Consider the following 15,186-nt stretch of genomic DNA (forward strand, 5'->3'; position numbering starts at 1 on the left):
CATCAGTATAAAATGCTACTTTTTTGTAATTGTATATCTACGGCCATACAACGTTGAAGATACCGGTTCTCGTCCGATCACCGAAGTCAAGCAACGTCTGGCGTGGTTAGTACTTAGATGGGTGACCGCTTGGGAACACCACGTGCTGTAGATTGAATTTTTTAGTTTTATGTTTATTTTAAAAATATGTTTTTAAATTTTCTTTTTTTTTTAAAAATATATTTTTTATTTTTTCTCAAATAAAAAAAGACGATGGTTGAAAGTTTTTTTCTTGAGTTATTTTTATCAACGAATATAAGTTTTTATTAGTGTGTGTTGCTTATGTCAAATATTTCATGTACACATCAGTATAAAATGCTACTTTTTTGTAATTGTATATCTACGGCCATACAACGTTGAAGATACCGGTTCTCGTCCGATCACCGAAGTCAAGCAACGTCTGGCGTGGTTAGTACTTAGATGGGTGACCGCTTGGGAACACCACGTGCTGTAGATTGAATTTTTTAGTTTTATGTTTATTTTAAAAATATGTTTTTAAATTTTCCGTTTTTTTTAAAAAATATATTGTTTATTTTTTCTCAAATAAAAAAAGACGATGGTTGAAAGTTTTTTCTTGAGTTATTTTTATCAACGAATATTAGTTTTTATTAGTGTGTGTTGCTTATGTAAAATATTTCATGTACACATCAGTATAAAATGCTACTTTTTTGTAATTGTATAGCTACGGCCATACAACGTTGAAGATACCGGTTCTCGTCCGATCACCGAAGTCAAGCAACGTCAGGCGTGGTTAGTACTTAGATGGGTGACCGCTTGGGAACACCACGTGCTGTAGATTGAATTTTTTAATTTAATTTTTTTTAAAAATTATGTTTTTTTAATATTAATTTAAAAAAAATATATATTTTTTTTTTCTCAAACAAAAAAAGACGATGGTTGAAAGTTTTTTCTTGAGTTATTTTTATCAACGAATATTAGTTTTTATTAGTGTGTGTTGCTTATGTAAAATATTTCATGTACACATCAGTATAAAATGCTACTTTTTTGTAATTGTATATCTACGGCCATACAACGTTGAAGATACCGGTTCTCGTCCGATCACCGAAGTCAAGCAACATCTGGCGTGGTTAGTACTTAGATGGGTGACCGCTTGGGAACACCACGTGCTGTAGATTGAATTTTTTAGTTTTATTTTTATTTTAAAAATATGTTTTTTTTAATTTTCCGTTTTTTTTTAAATATATTGTTTATTTTTTCTCAAATAAAAAAGACGATGGTTGAAAGTTTTTTTCTTGAGTTATTTTTATCAACGAATATTAGTTTTTATTAGTGTGTGTTGCTTATGTCAAATATTTCATGTACACATCAGTATAAAATGCTACTTTTTTGTAATTGTATATCTACGGCCATACAACGTTGAAGATACCGGTTCTCGTCCGATCACCGAAGTCAAGCAACGTCTGGCGTGGTTAGTACTTAGATGGGTGACCGCTTGGGAACACCACGTGCTGTAGATAGAATTTTTTAATTAATTTTTATTTAAATTATGTTTTTTAATTTTACTTTAAAAAAAAATATTTTATATTTTTTCTCAAATAAAAAAAGACGATGGTTGAAAGTTTTTTTCTTGAGTTATTTTTATCAACGAATATTAGTTTTTATTAGTGTGTGTTGCTTATGTCAAATATTTCATGTACACATCCGTATAAAATGCTACTTTTTTGTAATTGTATATCTACGGCCATACAACGTTGAAGATACCGGTTCTCGTCCGATCACCGAAGTCAAGCAACGTCTGGCGTGGTTAGTACTTAGATGGGTGACCGCTTGGGAACACCACGTGCTGTAGATTGAATTTTTTAATTAATTTTTTTTTTAAATTATGTTTTTTAATTTTACTTTAAAAAAAAAATATTTTATATTTTTTCTCAAATAAAAAAAGACGATGGTTGAAAGTTTTTTTCTTGAGTTATTTTTATCAACGAATATTAGTTTTTATTAGTGTGTGTTGCTTATGTCAAATATTTCATGTACACATCAGTATAAAATGCTACTTTTTTGTAATTGTATATCTACGGCCATACAACGTTGAAGATACCGGTTCTCGTCCGATCACCGAAGTCAAGCAACGTCTGGCGTGGTTAGTACTTAGATGGGTGACCGCTTGGGAACACCACGTGCTGTAGATTGAATTTTTTAGTTTTATGTTTATTTTAAAAATATGTTTTTAAATTTTCTTTTTTTTTTAAAAATATATTATTTATTTTTTCTCAAATAAAAAAAGACGATGGTTGAAAGTTTTTTTCTTGAGTTATTTTTATCAACGAATATAAGTTTTTATTAGTGTGTGTTGCTTATGTCAAATATTTCATGTACACATCAGTATAAAATGCTACTTTTTTGTAATTGTATATCTAAGACCATACAACGTTGAAGATACCGGTTCTCGTCCGATCACCGAAGTCAAGCAACGTCTGGCGTGGTTAGTACTTAGATGGGTGACCGCTTGGGAACACCACGTGCTGTAGATTGAATTTTTTAGTTTTATGTTTATTTTAAAAATATATTTTTAAATTTTCCGTTTTTTTTTTTTTTTTTTTTTTTTTTTTCTCAAATAAAAAAAGACGATGGTTGAAAGTTTTTTTCTTGAGTTATTTTTATCAACGAATATTAGTTTTTATTAGTGTGTGTTGCTTATGTAAAATATTTCATGTACACATCAGTATAAAATGCTACTTTTTTGTAATTGTATAGCTACGGCCATACAACGTTGAAGATACCGGTTCTCGTCCGATCACCGAAGTCAAGCAACGTCTGGCGTGGTTAGTACTTAGATGGGTGACCGCTTGGGAACACCACGTGCTGTAGATTGAATTTTTTAATTTAATTTTTTTTTAAAATTATGTTTTTTTAATATTAATTTAAAAAAAAAATATATTTTTTTTTTCTCAAACAAAAAAAGACGATGGTTGAAAGTTTTTTTCTTGAGTTATTTTTATCAACGAATATTAGTTTTTATTAGTGTGTGTTGCTTATGTCAAATATTTCATGTACACATCAGTATAAAATGCTACTTTTTTGTAATTGTATATCTACGGCCATACAACGTTGAAGATACCGGTTCTCGTCCGATCACCGAAGTCAAGCAACGTCTGGCGTGGTTAGTACTTAGATGGGTGACCGCTTGGGAACACCACGTGCTGTAGATAGATTTTTTTAATTAATTTTTTTTTTAAATTATGTTTTTTAATTTTACTTTAAAAAAAAATATATTTTTTTTTTTCTCAAATAAACAAAGACGATGGTTGAAAGTTTTTTTCTTGAGTTATTTTTATCAACGAATATTAGTTTTTATTAGTGTGTGTTGCTTATGTCAAATATTTCATGTACACATCAGTATAAAATGCTACTTTTTTGTAATTGTATATCTACGGCCATACAACGTTGAAGATACCGGTTCTCGTCCGATCACCGAAGTCAAGCAACGTCTGGCGTGGTTAGTACTTAGATGGGTGACCGCTTGGGAACACCACGTGCTGTAGATAGAATTTTTTAATTAATTTTTATTTAAATTATGTTTTTTAATTTTACTTTAAAAAAAAATATTTTATATTTTTTCTCAAATAAAAAAAGACGATGGTTGAAAGTTTTTTTCTTGAGTTATTTTTATCAACGAATATTAGTTTTTATTAGTGTGTGTTGCTTATGTCAAATATTTCATGTACACATCCGTATAAAATGCTACTTTTTTGTAATTGTATATCTACGGCCATACAACGTTGAAGATACCGGTTCTCGTCCGATCACCGAAGTCAAGCAACGTCTGGCGTGGTTAGTACTTAGATGGGTGACCGCTTGGGAACACCACGTGCTGTAGATTGAATTTTTTAATTAATTTTTTTTTTAAATTATGTTTTTTAATTTTACTTTAAAAAAAAAATATTTTATATTTTTTCTCAAATAAAAAAAGACGATGGTTGAAAGTTTTTTTCTTGAGTTATTTTTATCAACGAATATTAGTTTTTATTAGTGTGTGTTGCTTATGTCAAATATTTCATGTACACATCAGTATAAAATGCTACTTTTTTGTAATTGTATATCTACGGCCATACAACGTTGAAGATACCGGTTCTCGTCCGATCACCGAAGTCAAGCAACCTCTGGCGTGGTTAGTACTTAGATGGGTGACCGCTTGGGAACACCACGTGCTGTAGATTGAATTTTTTAGTTTTATGTTTATTTTAAAAATATGTTTTTAAATTTTCTTTTTTTTTTAAAAATATATTATTTATTTTTTCTCAAATAAAAAAAGACGATGGTTGAAAGTTTTTTTCTTGAGTTATTTTTATCAACGAATATAAGTTTTTATTAGTGTGTGTTGCTTATGTCAAATATTTCATGTACACATCAGTATAAAATGCTACTTTTTTGTAATTGTATATCTAAGACCATACAACGTTGAAGATACCGGTTCTCGTCCGATCACCGAAGTCAAGCAACGTCTGGCGTGGTTAGTACTTAGATGGGTGACCGCTTGGGAACACCACGTGCTGTATATTGAATTTTTTAGTTTTATGTTTATTTTAAAAATATATTTTTAAATTTTCCGTTTTTTTTTTTTTTTTTTTTTTTTTTTCTCAAATAAAAAAAGACGATGGTTGAAAGTTTTTTTCTTGAGTTATTTTTATCAACGAATATTAGTTTTTATTAGTGTGTGTTGCTTATGTAAAATATTTCATGTACACATCAGTATAAAATGCTACTTTTTTGTAATTGTATAGCTACGGCCATACAACGTTGAAGATACCGGTTCTCGTCCGATCACCGAAGTCAAGCAACGTCTGGCGTGGTTAGTACTTAGATGGGTGACCGCTTGGGAACACCACGTGCTGTAGATTGAATTTTTTAATTTAATTTTTTTTTAAAATTATGTTTTTTTAATATTAATTTAAAAAAAAAATATATTTTTTTTTTTCTCAAACAAAAAAAGACGATGGTTGAAAGTTTTTTTCTTGAGTTATTTTTATCAACGAATATTAGTTTTTATTAGTGTGTGTTGCTTATGTCAAATATTTCATGTACACATCAGTATAAAATGCTACTTTTTTGTAATTGTATATCTACGGCCATACAACGTTGAAGATACCGGTTCTCGTCCGATCACCGAAGTCAAGCAACGTCTGGCGTGGTTAGTACTTAGATGGGTGACCGCTTGGGAACACCACGTGCTGTAGATAGATTTTTTTAATTAATTTTTTTTTTAAATTATGTTTTTTAATTTTACTTTAAAAAAAAATATATTTTTTTTTTCTCAAATAAACAAAGACGATGGTTGAAAGTTTTTTTCTTGAGTTATTTTTATCAACGAATATTAGTTTTTATTAGTGTGTGTTGCTTATGTCAAATATTTCATGTACACATCAGTATAAAATGCTACTTTTTTGTAATTGTATATCTACGGCCATACAACGTTGAAGATACCGGTTCTCGTCCGATCACCGAAGTCAAGCAACGTCTGGCGTGGTTAGTACTTAGATGGGTGACCGCTTGGGAACACCACGTGCTGTAGATTGAATTTTTTAATTTAATTTTTTTTTTAAATTATGTTTTTTTAATTTTCCGTTTTTTTAAAAATATATTGTTTATTTTTTCTCAAATAAAACAAGACGATGGTTGAAAGTTTTTTTCTTGAGTTATTTTTATCAACGAATATTAGTTTTTATTAGTGTGTGTTGCTTATGTCAAATATTTCATGTACACATCAGTATAAAATGCTACTTTTTTGTAATTGTATATCTACGGCCATACAACGTTGAAGATACCGGTTCTCGTCCGATCACCGAAGTCAAGCAACGTCTGGCGTGGTTAGTACTTAGATGGGTGACCGCTTGGGAACACCACGTGCTGTAGATTGAATTTTTTAGTTTTATGTTTATTTTAAAAATATGTTTTTAAATTTTCCGTTTTTTTTAAAAAATATATTGTTTATTTTTTCTCAAATAAAAAAAGACGATGGTTGAAAGTTTTTTCTTGAGTTATTTTTATCAACGAATATTAGTTTTTATTAGTGTGTGTTGCTTATGTAAAATATTTCATGTACACATCAGTATAAAATGCTACTTTTTTGTAATTGTATAGCTACGGCCATACAACGTTGAAGATACCGGTTCTCGTCCGATCACCGAAGTCAAGCAACGTCTGGCGTGGTTAGTACTTAGATGGGTGACCGCTTGGGAACACCACGTGCTGTAGATTGAATTTTTTAATTTAATTTTTTTTAAAAATTATGTTTTTTTAATATTAATTTAAAAAAAAAATATATTTTTTTTTTCTCAAACAAAAAAAGACGATGGTTGAAAGTTTTTTCTTGAGTTATTTTTATCAACGAATATTAGTTTTTATTAGTGTGTGTTGCTTATGTCAAATATTTCATGTACACATCAGTATAAAATGCTACTTTTTTGTAATTGTATAGCTACGGCCATACAACGTTGAAGATACCGGTTCTCGTCCGATCACCGAAGTCAAGCAACATCTGGCGTGGTTAGTACTTAGATGGGTGACCGCTTGGGAACACCACGTGCTGTAGATTGAATTTTTTAGTTTTATTTTTATTTTAAAAATATGTTTTTTTTAATTTTCCGTTTTTTTTTAAATATATTGTTTATTTTTTCTCAAATAAAAAAGACGATGGTTGAAAGTTTTTTTCTTGAGTTATTTTTATCAACGAATATTAGTTTTTATTAGTGTGTGTTGCTTATGTCAAATATTTCATGTACACATCAGTATAAAATGCTACTTTTTTGTAATTGTATATCTACGGCCATACAACGTTGAAGATACCGGTTCTCGTCCGATCACCGAAGTCAAGCAACGTCTGGCGTGGTTAGTACTTAGATGGGTGACCGCTTGGGAACACCACGTGCTGTAGATAGAATTTTTTAATTAATTTTTTTTTAAATTATGTTTTTTAATTTTACTTTAAAAAAATATTTTATATTTTTTCTCAAATAAAAAAAGACGATGGTTGAAAGTTTTTTTCTTGAGTTATTTTTATCAACGAATATTAGTTTTTATTAGTGTGTGTTGCTTATGTCAAATATTTCATGTACACATCCGTATAAAATGCTACTTTTTTGTAATTGTATATCTACGGCCATACAACGTTGAAGATACCGGTTCTCGTCCGATCACCGAAGTCAAGCAACGTCTGGCGTGGTTAGTACTTAGATGGGTGACCGCTTGGGAACACCACGTGCTGTAGATTGAATTTTTTAATTAATTTTTTTTTTAAATTATGTTTTTTAATTTTACTTTAAAAAAAAAATATTTTATATTTTTTCTCAAATAAAAAAAGACGATGGTTGAAAGTTTTTTCTTGAGTTATTTTTATCAACGAATATTAGTTTTTATTAGTGTGTGTTGCTTATGTCAAATATTTCATGTACACATCAGTATAAAATGCTACTTTTTTGTAATTGTATATCTACGGCCATACAACGTTGAAGATACCGGTTCTCGTCCGATCACCGAAGTCAAGCAACGTCTGGCGTGGTTAGTACTTAGATGGGTGACCGCTTGGGAACACCACGTGCTGTAGATTGAATTTTTTAGTTTTATGTTTATTTTAAAAATATGTTTTTAAATTTTCTTTTTTTTTTTTAAAATATATTATTTATTTTTTCTCAAATAAAAAAAGACGATGGTTGAAAGTTTTTTTCTTGAGTTATTTTTATCAACGAATATAAGTTTTTATTAGTGTGTGTTGCTTATGTCAAATATTTCATGTACACATCAGTATAAAATGCTACTTTTTTGTAATTGTATATCTAAGACCATACAACGTTGAAGATACCGGTTCTCGTCCGATCACCGAAGTCAAGCAACGTCTGGCGTGGTTAGTACTTAGATGGGTGACCGCTTGGGAACACCACGTGCTGTAGATTGAATTTTTTAGTTTTATGTTTATTTTAAAAATATGTTTTTAAATTTTCCGTTTTTTTTAAAAATATATTGTTTATTTTTTCTCAAATAAAAAAAGACGATGGTTGAAAGTTTTTTTCTTGAGTTATTTTTATCAACGAATATTAGTTTTTATTAGTGTGTGTTGCTTATGTCAAATATTTCATGTACACATCAGTATAAAATGCTACTTTTTTGTAATTGTATATCTACGGCCATACAACGTTGAAGATACCGGTTCTCGTCCGATCACCGAAGTCAAGCAACGTCTGGCGTGGTTAGTACTTAGATGGGTGACCGCTTGGGAACACCACGTGCTGTAGATAGATTTTTTTAATTAATTTTTTTTTTAAATTATGTTTTTTAATTTTACTTTAAAAAAAAAATATTTTATATTTTTTCTCAAATAAAAAAAGACGATGGTTGAAAGTTTTTTTCTTGAGTTATTTTTATCAACGAATATTAGTTTTTATTAGTGTGTGTTGCTTATGTCAAATATTTCATGTACACATCAGTATAAAATGCTACTTTTTTGTAATTGTATATCTACGGCCATACAACGTTGAAGATACCGGTTCTCGTCCGATCACCGAAGTCAAGCAACGTCTGGCGTGGTTAGTACTTAGATGGGTGACCGCTTGGGAACACCACGTGCTGTAGATTGAATTTTTTAATTTAATTTTTTTTAAAAATTATGTTTTTTTAATTTTCCGTTTTTTTAAAAATATATTGTTTATTTTTTCTCAAATAAAACAAGACGATGGTTGAAAGTTTTTTTCTTGAGTTATTTTTATCAACGAATATTAGTTTTTATTAGTGTGTGTTGCTTATGTCAAATATTTCATGTACACATCAGTATAAAATGCTACTTTTTTGTAATTGTATATCTACGGCCATACAACGTTGAAGATACCGGTTCTCGTCCGATCACCGAAGTCAAGCAACGTCTGGCGTGGTTAGTACTTAGATGGGTGACCGCTTGGGAACACCACGTGCTGTAGATTGAATTTTTTAATTTAATTTTTTTTTTAAATTATGTTTTTTTAATATTACTTTAAAAAAAAATATATTGTTTATTTTTTCTCAAATAAAAAAAGACGATGGTTGAAAGTTCTTTCTTGAGTTATTTTTATCAACGAATATTAGTTTTTATTAGTGTGTGTTGCTTATTTCAAATATTTCATGTACACATCAGTATAAAATGCTACTTTTTTGTAATTGTATATCTACGGCCATACAACGTTGAAGATACCGGTTCTCGCCCGATCACCGAAGTCAAGCAACGTCTGGCGTGGTTAGTACTTAGATGGGTGACCGCTTGGGAACACCACGTGCTGTAGATTGAATTTTTTAGCTTTATTCTATTTTTAATTATTTCAAAAAATGTACTCTTTTTAAAAATCGTATTTCTTAATTTTTCTAAAATAAAAACAGACTATGGTTGAAAGTTTTTTTCTTGAGTTATTTTTATCAACGAATATTAGTTTTTATTAGTGTGTGTTGCTTATGTCAAATATTTCATGTACACATCAGTATAAAATGCTACTTTTTTGTAATTGTATATCTACGGCCATACAACGTTGAAGATACCGGTTCTCGTCCGATCACCGAAGTCAAGCAACGTCTGGCGTGGTTAGTACTTAGATGGGTGACCGCTTGGGAACACCACGTGCTGTAGATTGAATTTTTTAGTTTTATTCTATTTTTAATTATTTCAAAAAATGTACTCTTTTTAAAAATCGTATTTCTTAATTTTTCTAAAATAAAAACAGACTATGGTTGAAAGTTTTTTTTCTTGAGTTATTTTTATCAACGAATATTAGTTTTTAACACGTTTTTATTAACTCAGCTTCGCGTGGATGTGTTTGTTGTTAAAATTGACATCGAAAATTAGCCCACTTCTGATTGCTCTATAGATCTGAAATTTGGCATGCAGGTTACTTTCGCCTAACAATTTCAGATGCAATCATAAAAACTAGCAATTAGAGACCGTAATTAGCTTAATTTAATTACGCCCAAAGGACCATAAAATTGAGGACATGATTTCTAAAGATACCGACAAGACTGGAGGCTTGTTGACACAGTTACTTCGGCCCCAATCGATGTGAGCGCGCTGGCCGTGATCGTATAGTGGTTAGTACTTCGCGTTGTGGCCGCGACAACCCAGGTTCGAATCCTGGGCGCTCAAGATTTTTTTAGTCCGTGTATTTATAAACACTTAGTCAATTCATACTTAATCAAGTCATTAGATAAAGTAGAAAATAAACTATATAAAAAACTTTTTAAAAACCACGTTTTTCATGTGTAGCAACGGACTAAAAAGGAGAAAATAAAATACTTAAAAAAAACTTTTTAAAAAACCACGTTTTTCTTGTGGACTAAAAAGTAGAAAATAACTATTTACATACATTTGATGACAAAAAACGTGGGTCGGGCAGATGGGTCGGGAAATTTGATGGTGAACGTACCCACGTTTTTTGTCATCAAATGTATGTAAATAGTTATTTTCTACTTTTTAGTCCACAAGAAAAACGTGGTTTTTTAAAAAGTTTTTTTTAAGTATTTTATTATTAGTGTGTGTTGCTTATGTCAAATATTTCATGTACACATCAGTATAAAATGCTACTTTTTTGTAATTGTATATCTACGGCCATACAACGTTGAAGATACCGGTTCTCGTCCGATCACCGAAGTCAAGCAACGTCTGGCGTGGTTAGTACTTAGATGGGTGACCGCTTGGGAACACCACGTGCTGTAGATAGAATTTTTTAATTAATTTTTTTTTTAAATTATGTTTTTTAATTTTACTTTAAAAAAAAATATTTTATATTTTTTCTCAAATAAAAAAAGACGATGGTTGAAAGTTTTTTTCTTGAGTTATTTTTATCAACGAATATTAGTTTTTATTAGTGTGTGTTGCTTATGTCAAATATTTCATGTACACATCAGTATAAAATGCTACTTTTTTGTAATTGTATATCTACGGCCATACAACGTTGAAGATACCGGTTCTCGTCCGATCACCGAAGTCAAGCAACGTCTGGCGTGGTTAGTACTTAGATGGGTGACCGCTTGGGAACACCACGTGCTGTAGATTGAATTTTTTAATTTAATTTTTTTTAAATTATGTTTTTTTAATTTTCCGTTTTTTTAAAAATATATTGTTTATTTTTTCTCAAATAAAACAAGACGATGGTTGAAAGTTTTTTTCTTGAGTTATTTTTATCAACGAATATTAGTTTTTATTAGTGTGTGTTGCTTATGTCAAATATTTCATGTACACATCAGTATAAAATGCTACTTTTTTGTAATTGTATATCTACGGCCATACAACGTTGAAGATACCGGTTCTCGTCCGATCACCGAAGTCAAGCAACGTCTGGCGTGGTTAGTACTTAGATGGGTGACCGCTTGGGAACACCACGTGCTGTAGATTGAATTTTTTAATTTAATTTTTTTTTTAAATTATGTTTTTTTAATATTACTTTAAAAAAAAATATATTGTTTATTTTTTCTCAAATAAAAAAAGACGATGGTTGAAAGTTCTTTCTTGAGTTATTTTTATCAACGAATATTAGTTTTTATTAGTGTGTGTTGCTTATGTCAAATATTTCATGTACACATCAGTATAAAATGCTACTTTTTTGTAATTGTATATCTACGGCCATACAACGTTGAAGATACCGGTTCTCGCCCGATCACCGAAGTCAAGCAACGTCTGGCGTGGTTAGTACTTAGATGGGTGACCGCTTGGGAACACCACGTGCTGTAGATTGAATTTTTTAGCTTTATTCTATTTTTAATTATTTCAAAAAATGTACTCTTTTTAAAAATCGTATTTCTTAATTTTTCTAAAATAAAAACAGACTATGGTTGAAAGTTTTTTTCTTGAGTTATTTTTATCAACGAATATTAGTTTTTATTAGTGTGTGTTGCTTATGTCAAATATTTCATGTACACATCAGTATAAAATGCTACTTTTTTGTAATTGTATATCTACGGCCATACAACGTTGAAGATACCGGTTCTCGTCCGATCACCGAAGTCAAGCAACGTCTGGCGTGGTTAGTACTTAGATGGGTGACCGCTTGGGAACACCACGTGCTGTAGATTGAATTTTTTAATTTAATTTTTTTTTTAAATTATGTTTTTTTAATTTTCCGTTTTTTTAAAAATATATTGTTTATTTTTTCTCAAATAAAAAAAGACGATGGTTGAAAGTTTTTTTCTTGAGTTATTTTTATCAACGAATATTAGTTTTTATTAGTGTGTGTTGCTTATGTCAAATATTTCATGTACACATCAGTATAAAATGCTACTTTTTTGTAATTGTATATCTACGGCCATACAACGTTGAAGATACCGGTTCTCGTCCGATCACCGAAGTCAAGCAACGTCTGGCGTGGTTAGTACTTAGATGGGTGACCGCTTGGGAACACCACGTGCTGTAGATTGAATTTTTTAATTTAATTTTTTTTTTAAAATTATGTTTTTTTAATATTACTTTAAAAAAAATATATTGTTTATTTTTTCTCAAATAAAAAAAGACGATGGTTGAAAGTTTTTTCTTGAGTTATTTTTATCAACGAATATTAGTTTTTATTAGTGTGTGTTGCTTATGTCAAATATTTCATGTACACATCAGTATAAAATGCTACTTTTTTGTAATTGTATATCTACGGCCATACAACGTTGAAGATACCGGTTCTCGTCCGATCACCGAAGTCAAGCAACGTCTGGCGTGGTTAGTACTTAGATGGGTGACCGCTTGGGAACACCACGTGCTGTAGATTGAATTTTTTAGTTTTATGTTTATTTTAAAAATATGTTTTTAAATTTTCTTTTTTTTTAAAAAATATATTATTTATTTTTTCTCAAATAAAAAAAGACGATGGTTGAAAGTTTTTTTCTTGAGTTATTTTTATCAACGAATATTAGTTTTTATTAGTGTGTGTTGCTTATGTCAAATATTTCATGTACACATCAGTATAAAATGCTACTTTTTTGTAATTGTATAGCTACGGCCATACAACGTTGAAGATACCGGTTCTCGTCCGATCACCGAAGTCAAGCAACGTCTGGCGTGGTTAGTACTTAGATGGGTGACCGCTTGGGAACACCACGTGCTGTAGATTGAATTTTTTAGTTTTATGTTTATTTTAAAAATATGTTTTTAAATTTTCCGTTTTTTTTTTAAAAATATATTGTTTATTTTTTCTCAAATAAAAAAAGACGATGGTTGAAAGTTTTTTTCTTGAGTTATTTTTATCAACGAATATTAGTTTTTATTAGTGTGTGTTGCTTATGTCAAATATTTCATGTACACATCAGTATAAAATGCTACTTTTTTGTAATTGTATAGCTACGGCCATACAACGTTGAAGATACCGGTTCTCGTCCGATCACCGAAGTCAAGCAACGTCTGGCGTGGTTAGTACTTAGATGGGTGACCGCTTGGGAACACCACGTGCTGTAGATTGAATTTTTTAATTTAATTTTTTTTAAAAATTATGTTTTTTTAATATTAATTTAAAAAAAAAAATATATATTTTTTTTCTCAAACAAAAAAAGACGATGGTTGAAAGTTTTTTTCTTGAGTTATTTTTATCAACGAATATTAGTTTTTATTAGTGTGTGTTGCTTATGTCAAATATTTCATGTACACATCAGTATAAAATGCTACTTTTTTGTAATTGTATATCTACGGCCATACAACGTTGAAGATACCGGTTCTCGTCCGATCACCGAAGTCAAGCAACGTCTGGCGTGGTTAGTACTTAGATGGGTGACCGCTTGGGAACACCACGTGCTGTAGATAGAATTTTTTAATTAATTTTTTTTTTTAAATTATGTTTTTTAATTTTACTTTAAAAAAAAATATTTTATATTTTTTCTCAAATAAAAAAAGACGATGGTTGAAAGTTTTTTTCTTGAGTTATTTTTATCAACGAATATTAGTTTTTATTAGTGTGTGTTGCTTATGTCAAATATTTCATGTACACATCAGTATAAAATGCTACTTTTTTGTAATTGTATATCTACGGCCATACAACGTTGAAGATACCGGTTCTCGTCCGATCACCGAAGTCAAGCAACGTCTGGCGTGGTTAGTACTTAGATGGGTGACCGCTTGGGAACACCACGTGCTGTAGATTGAATTTTTTAATTTAATTTTTTTTTTAAAATATGTTTTTTTAATTTTCCGTTTTTTTAAAAATATATTGTTTATTTTTTCTCAAATAAAACAAGACGATGGTTGAAATTTTTTTCTTGAGTTATTTTTATCAACGAATATTAGTTTTTATTAGTGTGTGTTGCTTATGTCAAATATGTCATGTACACATCAGTATAAAATGCTACTTTTTTGTAATTGTATATCTACGGCCATACAACGTTGAAGATACCGGTTCTCGTCCGATCACCGAAGTCAAGCAACGTCTGGCGTGGTTAGTACTTAGATGGGTGACCGCTTGGGAACACCACGTGCTGTAGATTGAATTTTTTAATTTAATTTTTTTTTTAAATTATGTTTTTTTAATATTACTTTAAAAAAAAATATATTATTTATTTTTTCTCAAATAAAAAAAGACGATGGTTGAAAGTTCTTTCTTGAGTTATTTTTATCAACGAATATTAGTTTTTATTAGTGTGTGTTGCTTATGTCAAATATTTCATGTACACATCAGTATAAAATGCTACTTTTTTGTAATTGTATATCTACGGCCATACAACGTTGAAGATACCGGTTCTCGCCCGATCACCGAAGTCAAGCAACGTCTGGCGTGGTTAGTACTTAGATGGGTGACCGCTTGGGAACACCACGTGCTGTAGATTGAATTTTTTAGCTTTATTCTATTTTTAATTATTTCAAAAAATGTACTCTTTTTAAAAATCGTATTTCTTAATTTTTCTAAAATAAAAACAGACTATGGTTGAAAGTTTTTTTCTTGAGTTATTTTTATCAACGAATATTAGTTTTTATTAGTGTGTGTTGCTTATGTCAAATATTTCATGTACACATCAGTATAAAATGCTACTTTTTTGTAATTGTATATCTACGGCCATACAACGTTGAAGATACCGGTTCTCGTCCGATCACCGAAGTCAAGCAACGTCTGGCGTGGTTAGTACTTAGATGGGTGACCGCTTGGGAACACCACGTGCTGTAGATTGAATTTTTTAATTTAATTTTTTTTTTTTAATTATGTTTTTTTAATTTTCCGT

General features: G+C 30.2%; 42 non-coding genes and 1 pseudogene across 42 annotated transcripts; all 43 read left to right on the forward strand.

Annotated features, from left to right (window-relative positions):
- Window positions 1-35: 35 nt before the first annotated feature.
- LOC131945611 (5S ribosomal RNA) lies at window positions 36-154 on the forward strand. The gene has a single exon (XR_009387449.1). It is a non-coding gene; the product is annotated as a 5S ribosomal RNA (ribosomal RNA).
- A 223-nt stretch (window positions 155-377) lies between these two features.
- LOC131945622 (5S ribosomal RNA) lies at window positions 378-496 on the forward strand. The gene has a single exon (XR_009387460.1). It is a non-coding gene; the product is annotated as a 5S ribosomal RNA (ribosomal RNA).
- A 223-nt stretch (window positions 497-719) lies between these two features.
- Window positions 720-838, forward strand: LOC131945748 (5S ribosomal RNA). Its single transcript, XR_009387580.1, has one exon. It is a non-coding gene; the product is annotated as a 5S ribosomal RNA (ribosomal RNA).
- A 218-nt stretch (window positions 839-1,056) lies between these two features.
- Window positions 1,057-1,175, forward strand: LOC131945678 (5S ribosomal RNA). Its single transcript, XR_009387515.1, has one exon. It is a non-coding gene; the product is annotated as a 5S ribosomal RNA (ribosomal RNA).
- Window positions 1,176-1,398: 223 nt separating this feature from the next.
- On the forward strand, window positions 1,399-1,517 carry LOC131945491 (5S ribosomal RNA). Its single transcript, XR_009387332.1, has one exon. It is a non-coding gene; the product is annotated as a 5S ribosomal RNA (ribosomal RNA).
- Window positions 1,518-1,733: 216 nt separating this feature from the next.
- LOC131945634 (5S ribosomal RNA) lies at window positions 1,734-1,852 on the forward strand. Its single transcript, XR_009387472.1, has one exon. It is a non-coding gene; the product is annotated as a 5S ribosomal RNA (ribosomal RNA).
- Window positions 1,853-2,070: 218 nt separating this feature from the next.
- On the forward strand, window positions 2,071-2,189 carry LOC131945645 (5S ribosomal RNA). The gene has a single exon (XR_009387483.1). It is a non-coding gene; the product is annotated as a 5S ribosomal RNA (ribosomal RNA).
- A 223-nt stretch (window positions 2,190-2,412) lies between these two features.
- Window positions 2,413-2,531, forward strand: LOC131945791 (5S ribosomal RNA). The gene has a single exon (XR_009387621.1). It is a non-coding gene; the product is annotated as a 5S ribosomal RNA (ribosomal RNA).
- A 221-nt stretch (window positions 2,532-2,752) lies between these two features.
- Window positions 2,753-2,871, forward strand: LOC131945587 (5S ribosomal RNA). The gene has a single exon (XR_009387425.1). It is a non-coding gene; the product is annotated as a 5S ribosomal RNA (ribosomal RNA).
- A 219-nt stretch (window positions 2,872-3,090) lies between these two features.
- On the forward strand, window positions 3,091-3,209 carry LOC131945492 (5S ribosomal RNA). The gene has a single exon (XR_009387333.1). It is a non-coding gene; the product is annotated as a 5S ribosomal RNA (ribosomal RNA).
- Window positions 3,210-3,426: 217 nt separating this feature from the next.
- LOC131945493 (5S ribosomal RNA) lies at window positions 3,427-3,545 on the forward strand. The gene has a single exon (XR_009387334.1). It is a non-coding gene; the product is annotated as a 5S ribosomal RNA (ribosomal RNA).
- A 216-nt stretch (window positions 3,546-3,761) lies between these two features.
- On the forward strand, window positions 3,762-3,880 carry LOC131945656 (5S ribosomal RNA). Its single transcript, XR_009387494.1, has one exon. It is a non-coding gene; the product is annotated as a 5S ribosomal RNA (ribosomal RNA).
- A 218-nt stretch (window positions 3,881-4,098) lies between these two features.
- LOC131945708 (5S ribosomal RNA) lies at window positions 4,099-4,217 on the forward strand. Its single transcript, XR_009387543.1, has one exon. It is a non-coding gene; the product is annotated as a 5S ribosomal RNA (ribosomal RNA).
- A 223-nt stretch (window positions 4,218-4,440) lies between these two features.
- Window positions 4,441-4,559, forward strand: LOC131945281 (uncharacterized; annotated as a pseudogene).
- Window positions 4,560-4,779: 220 nt separating this feature from the next.
- Window positions 4,780-4,898, forward strand: LOC131945588 (5S ribosomal RNA). The gene has a single exon (XR_009387426.1). It is a non-coding gene; the product is annotated as a 5S ribosomal RNA (ribosomal RNA).
- Window positions 4,899-5,118: 220 nt separating this feature from the next.
- LOC131945494 (5S ribosomal RNA) lies at window positions 5,119-5,237 on the forward strand. Its single transcript, XR_009387335.1, has one exon. It is a non-coding gene; the product is annotated as a 5S ribosomal RNA (ribosomal RNA).
- Window positions 5,238-5,453: 216 nt separating this feature from the next.
- LOC131945668 (5S ribosomal RNA) lies at window positions 5,454-5,572 on the forward strand. Its single transcript, XR_009387505.1, has one exon. It is a non-coding gene; the product is annotated as a 5S ribosomal RNA (ribosomal RNA).
- Window positions 5,573-5,794: 222 nt separating this feature from the next.
- LOC131945679 (5S ribosomal RNA) lies at window positions 5,795-5,913 on the forward strand. Its single transcript, XR_009387516.1, has one exon. It is a non-coding gene; the product is annotated as a 5S ribosomal RNA (ribosomal RNA).
- A 223-nt stretch (window positions 5,914-6,136) lies between these two features.
- LOC131945590 (5S ribosomal RNA) lies at window positions 6,137-6,255 on the forward strand. Its single transcript, XR_009387428.1, has one exon. It is a non-coding gene; the product is annotated as a 5S ribosomal RNA (ribosomal RNA).
- Window positions 6,256-6,473: 218 nt separating this feature from the next.
- On the forward strand, window positions 6,474-6,592 carry LOC131945771 (5S ribosomal RNA). Its single transcript, XR_009387602.1, has one exon. It is a non-coding gene; the product is annotated as a 5S ribosomal RNA (ribosomal RNA).
- A 223-nt stretch (window positions 6,593-6,815) lies between these two features.
- Window positions 6,816-6,934, forward strand: LOC131945495 (5S ribosomal RNA). Its single transcript, XR_009387336.1, has one exon. It is a non-coding gene; the product is annotated as a 5S ribosomal RNA (ribosomal RNA).
- Window positions 6,935-7,148: 214 nt separating this feature from the next.
- On the forward strand, window positions 7,149-7,267 carry LOC131945691 (5S ribosomal RNA). Its single transcript, XR_009387527.1, has one exon. It is a non-coding gene; the product is annotated as a 5S ribosomal RNA (ribosomal RNA).
- A 217-nt stretch (window positions 7,268-7,484) lies between these two features.
- On the forward strand, window positions 7,485-7,603 carry LOC131945703 (5S ribosomal RNA). The gene has a single exon (XR_009387538.1). It is a non-coding gene; the product is annotated as a 5S ribosomal RNA (ribosomal RNA).
- Window positions 7,604-7,827: 224 nt separating this feature from the next.
- Window positions 7,828-7,946, forward strand: LOC131945792 (5S ribosomal RNA). The gene has a single exon (XR_009387622.1). It is a non-coding gene; the product is annotated as a 5S ribosomal RNA (ribosomal RNA).
- Window positions 7,947-8,169: 223 nt separating this feature from the next.
- LOC131945496 (5S ribosomal RNA) lies at window positions 8,170-8,288 on the forward strand. Its single transcript, XR_009387337.1, has one exon. It is a non-coding gene; the product is annotated as a 5S ribosomal RNA (ribosomal RNA).
- A 218-nt stretch (window positions 8,289-8,506) lies between these two features.
- LOC131945714 (5S ribosomal RNA) lies at window positions 8,507-8,625 on the forward strand. The gene has a single exon (XR_009387549.1). It is a non-coding gene; the product is annotated as a 5S ribosomal RNA (ribosomal RNA).
- Window positions 8,626-8,847: 222 nt separating this feature from the next.
- Window positions 8,848-8,966, forward strand: LOC131945726 (5S ribosomal RNA). The gene has a single exon (XR_009387560.1). It is a non-coding gene; the product is annotated as a 5S ribosomal RNA (ribosomal RNA).
- A 220-nt stretch (window positions 8,967-9,186) lies between these two features.
- On the forward strand, window positions 9,187-9,305 carry LOC131945664 (5S ribosomal RNA). Its single transcript, XR_009387501.1, has one exon. It is a non-coding gene; the product is annotated as a 5S ribosomal RNA (ribosomal RNA).
- Window positions 9,306-9,524: 219 nt separating this feature from the next.
- On the forward strand, window positions 9,525-9,643 carry LOC131945737 (5S ribosomal RNA). Its single transcript, XR_009387571.1, has one exon. It is a non-coding gene; the product is annotated as a 5S ribosomal RNA (ribosomal RNA).
- A 961-nt stretch (window positions 9,644-10,604) lies between these two features.
- On the forward strand, window positions 10,605-10,723 carry LOC131945498 (5S ribosomal RNA). Its single transcript, XR_009387339.1, has one exon. It is a non-coding gene; the product is annotated as a 5S ribosomal RNA (ribosomal RNA).
- A 217-nt stretch (window positions 10,724-10,940) lies between these two features.
- On the forward strand, window positions 10,941-11,059 carry LOC131945751 (5S ribosomal RNA). Its single transcript, XR_009387583.1, has one exon. It is a non-coding gene; the product is annotated as a 5S ribosomal RNA (ribosomal RNA).
- A 220-nt stretch (window positions 11,060-11,279) lies between these two features.
- On the forward strand, window positions 11,280-11,398 carry LOC131945763 (5S ribosomal RNA). The gene has a single exon (XR_009387594.1). It is a non-coding gene; the product is annotated as a 5S ribosomal RNA (ribosomal RNA).
- Window positions 11,399-11,618: 220 nt separating this feature from the next.
- On the forward strand, window positions 11,619-11,737 carry LOC131945665 (5S ribosomal RNA). The gene has a single exon (XR_009387502.1). It is a non-coding gene; the product is annotated as a 5S ribosomal RNA (ribosomal RNA).
- A 219-nt stretch (window positions 11,738-11,956) lies between these two features.
- On the forward strand, window positions 11,957-12,075 carry LOC131945774 (5S ribosomal RNA). Its single transcript, XR_009387605.1, has one exon. It is a non-coding gene; the product is annotated as a 5S ribosomal RNA (ribosomal RNA).
- Window positions 12,076-12,297: 222 nt separating this feature from the next.
- On the forward strand, window positions 12,298-12,416 carry LOC131945786 (5S ribosomal RNA). The gene has a single exon (XR_009387616.1). It is a non-coding gene; the product is annotated as a 5S ribosomal RNA (ribosomal RNA).
- Window positions 12,417-12,636: 220 nt separating this feature from the next.
- LOC131945798 (5S ribosomal RNA) lies at window positions 12,637-12,755 on the forward strand. The gene has a single exon (XR_009387627.1). It is a non-coding gene; the product is annotated as a 5S ribosomal RNA (ribosomal RNA).
- A 223-nt stretch (window positions 12,756-12,978) lies between these two features.
- LOC131945591 (5S ribosomal RNA) lies at window positions 12,979-13,097 on the forward strand. The gene has a single exon (XR_009387429.1). It is a non-coding gene; the product is annotated as a 5S ribosomal RNA (ribosomal RNA).
- A 225-nt stretch (window positions 13,098-13,322) lies between these two features.
- LOC131945592 (5S ribosomal RNA) lies at window positions 13,323-13,441 on the forward strand. Its single transcript, XR_009387430.1, has one exon. It is a non-coding gene; the product is annotated as a 5S ribosomal RNA (ribosomal RNA).
- A 220-nt stretch (window positions 13,442-13,661) lies between these two features.
- LOC131945499 (5S ribosomal RNA) lies at window positions 13,662-13,780 on the forward strand. Its single transcript, XR_009387340.1, has one exon. It is a non-coding gene; the product is annotated as a 5S ribosomal RNA (ribosomal RNA).
- A 218-nt stretch (window positions 13,781-13,998) lies between these two features.
- On the forward strand, window positions 13,999-14,117 carry LOC131945276 (5S ribosomal RNA). The gene has a single exon (XR_009387131.1). It is a non-coding gene; the product is annotated as a 5S ribosomal RNA (ribosomal RNA).
- Window positions 14,118-14,338: 221 nt separating this feature from the next.
- Window positions 14,339-14,457, forward strand: LOC131945287 (5S ribosomal RNA). Its single transcript, XR_009387133.1, has one exon. It is a non-coding gene; the product is annotated as a 5S ribosomal RNA (ribosomal RNA).
- Window positions 14,458-14,677: 220 nt separating this feature from the next.
- Window positions 14,678-14,796, forward strand: LOC131945666 (5S ribosomal RNA). Its single transcript, XR_009387503.1, has one exon. It is a non-coding gene; the product is annotated as a 5S ribosomal RNA (ribosomal RNA).
- A 219-nt stretch (window positions 14,797-15,015) lies between these two features.
- On the forward strand, window positions 15,016-15,134 carry LOC131945288 (5S ribosomal RNA). Its single transcript, XR_009387134.1, has one exon. It is a non-coding gene; the product is annotated as a 5S ribosomal RNA (ribosomal RNA).
- The last annotated feature ends 52 nt before the right edge of the window (window positions 15,135-15,186 follow it).

Source organism: Physella acuta, unplaced genomic scaffold (genome assembly GCF_028476545.2).
Source record: "Physella acuta isolate Inbredline_101_S28 unplaced genomic scaffold, ASM2847654v3 ptg000533l, whole genome shotgun sequence".
Classification (NCBI taxonomy): Eukaryota; Metazoa; Mollusca; class Gastropoda; family Physidae; genus Physella; species Physella acuta.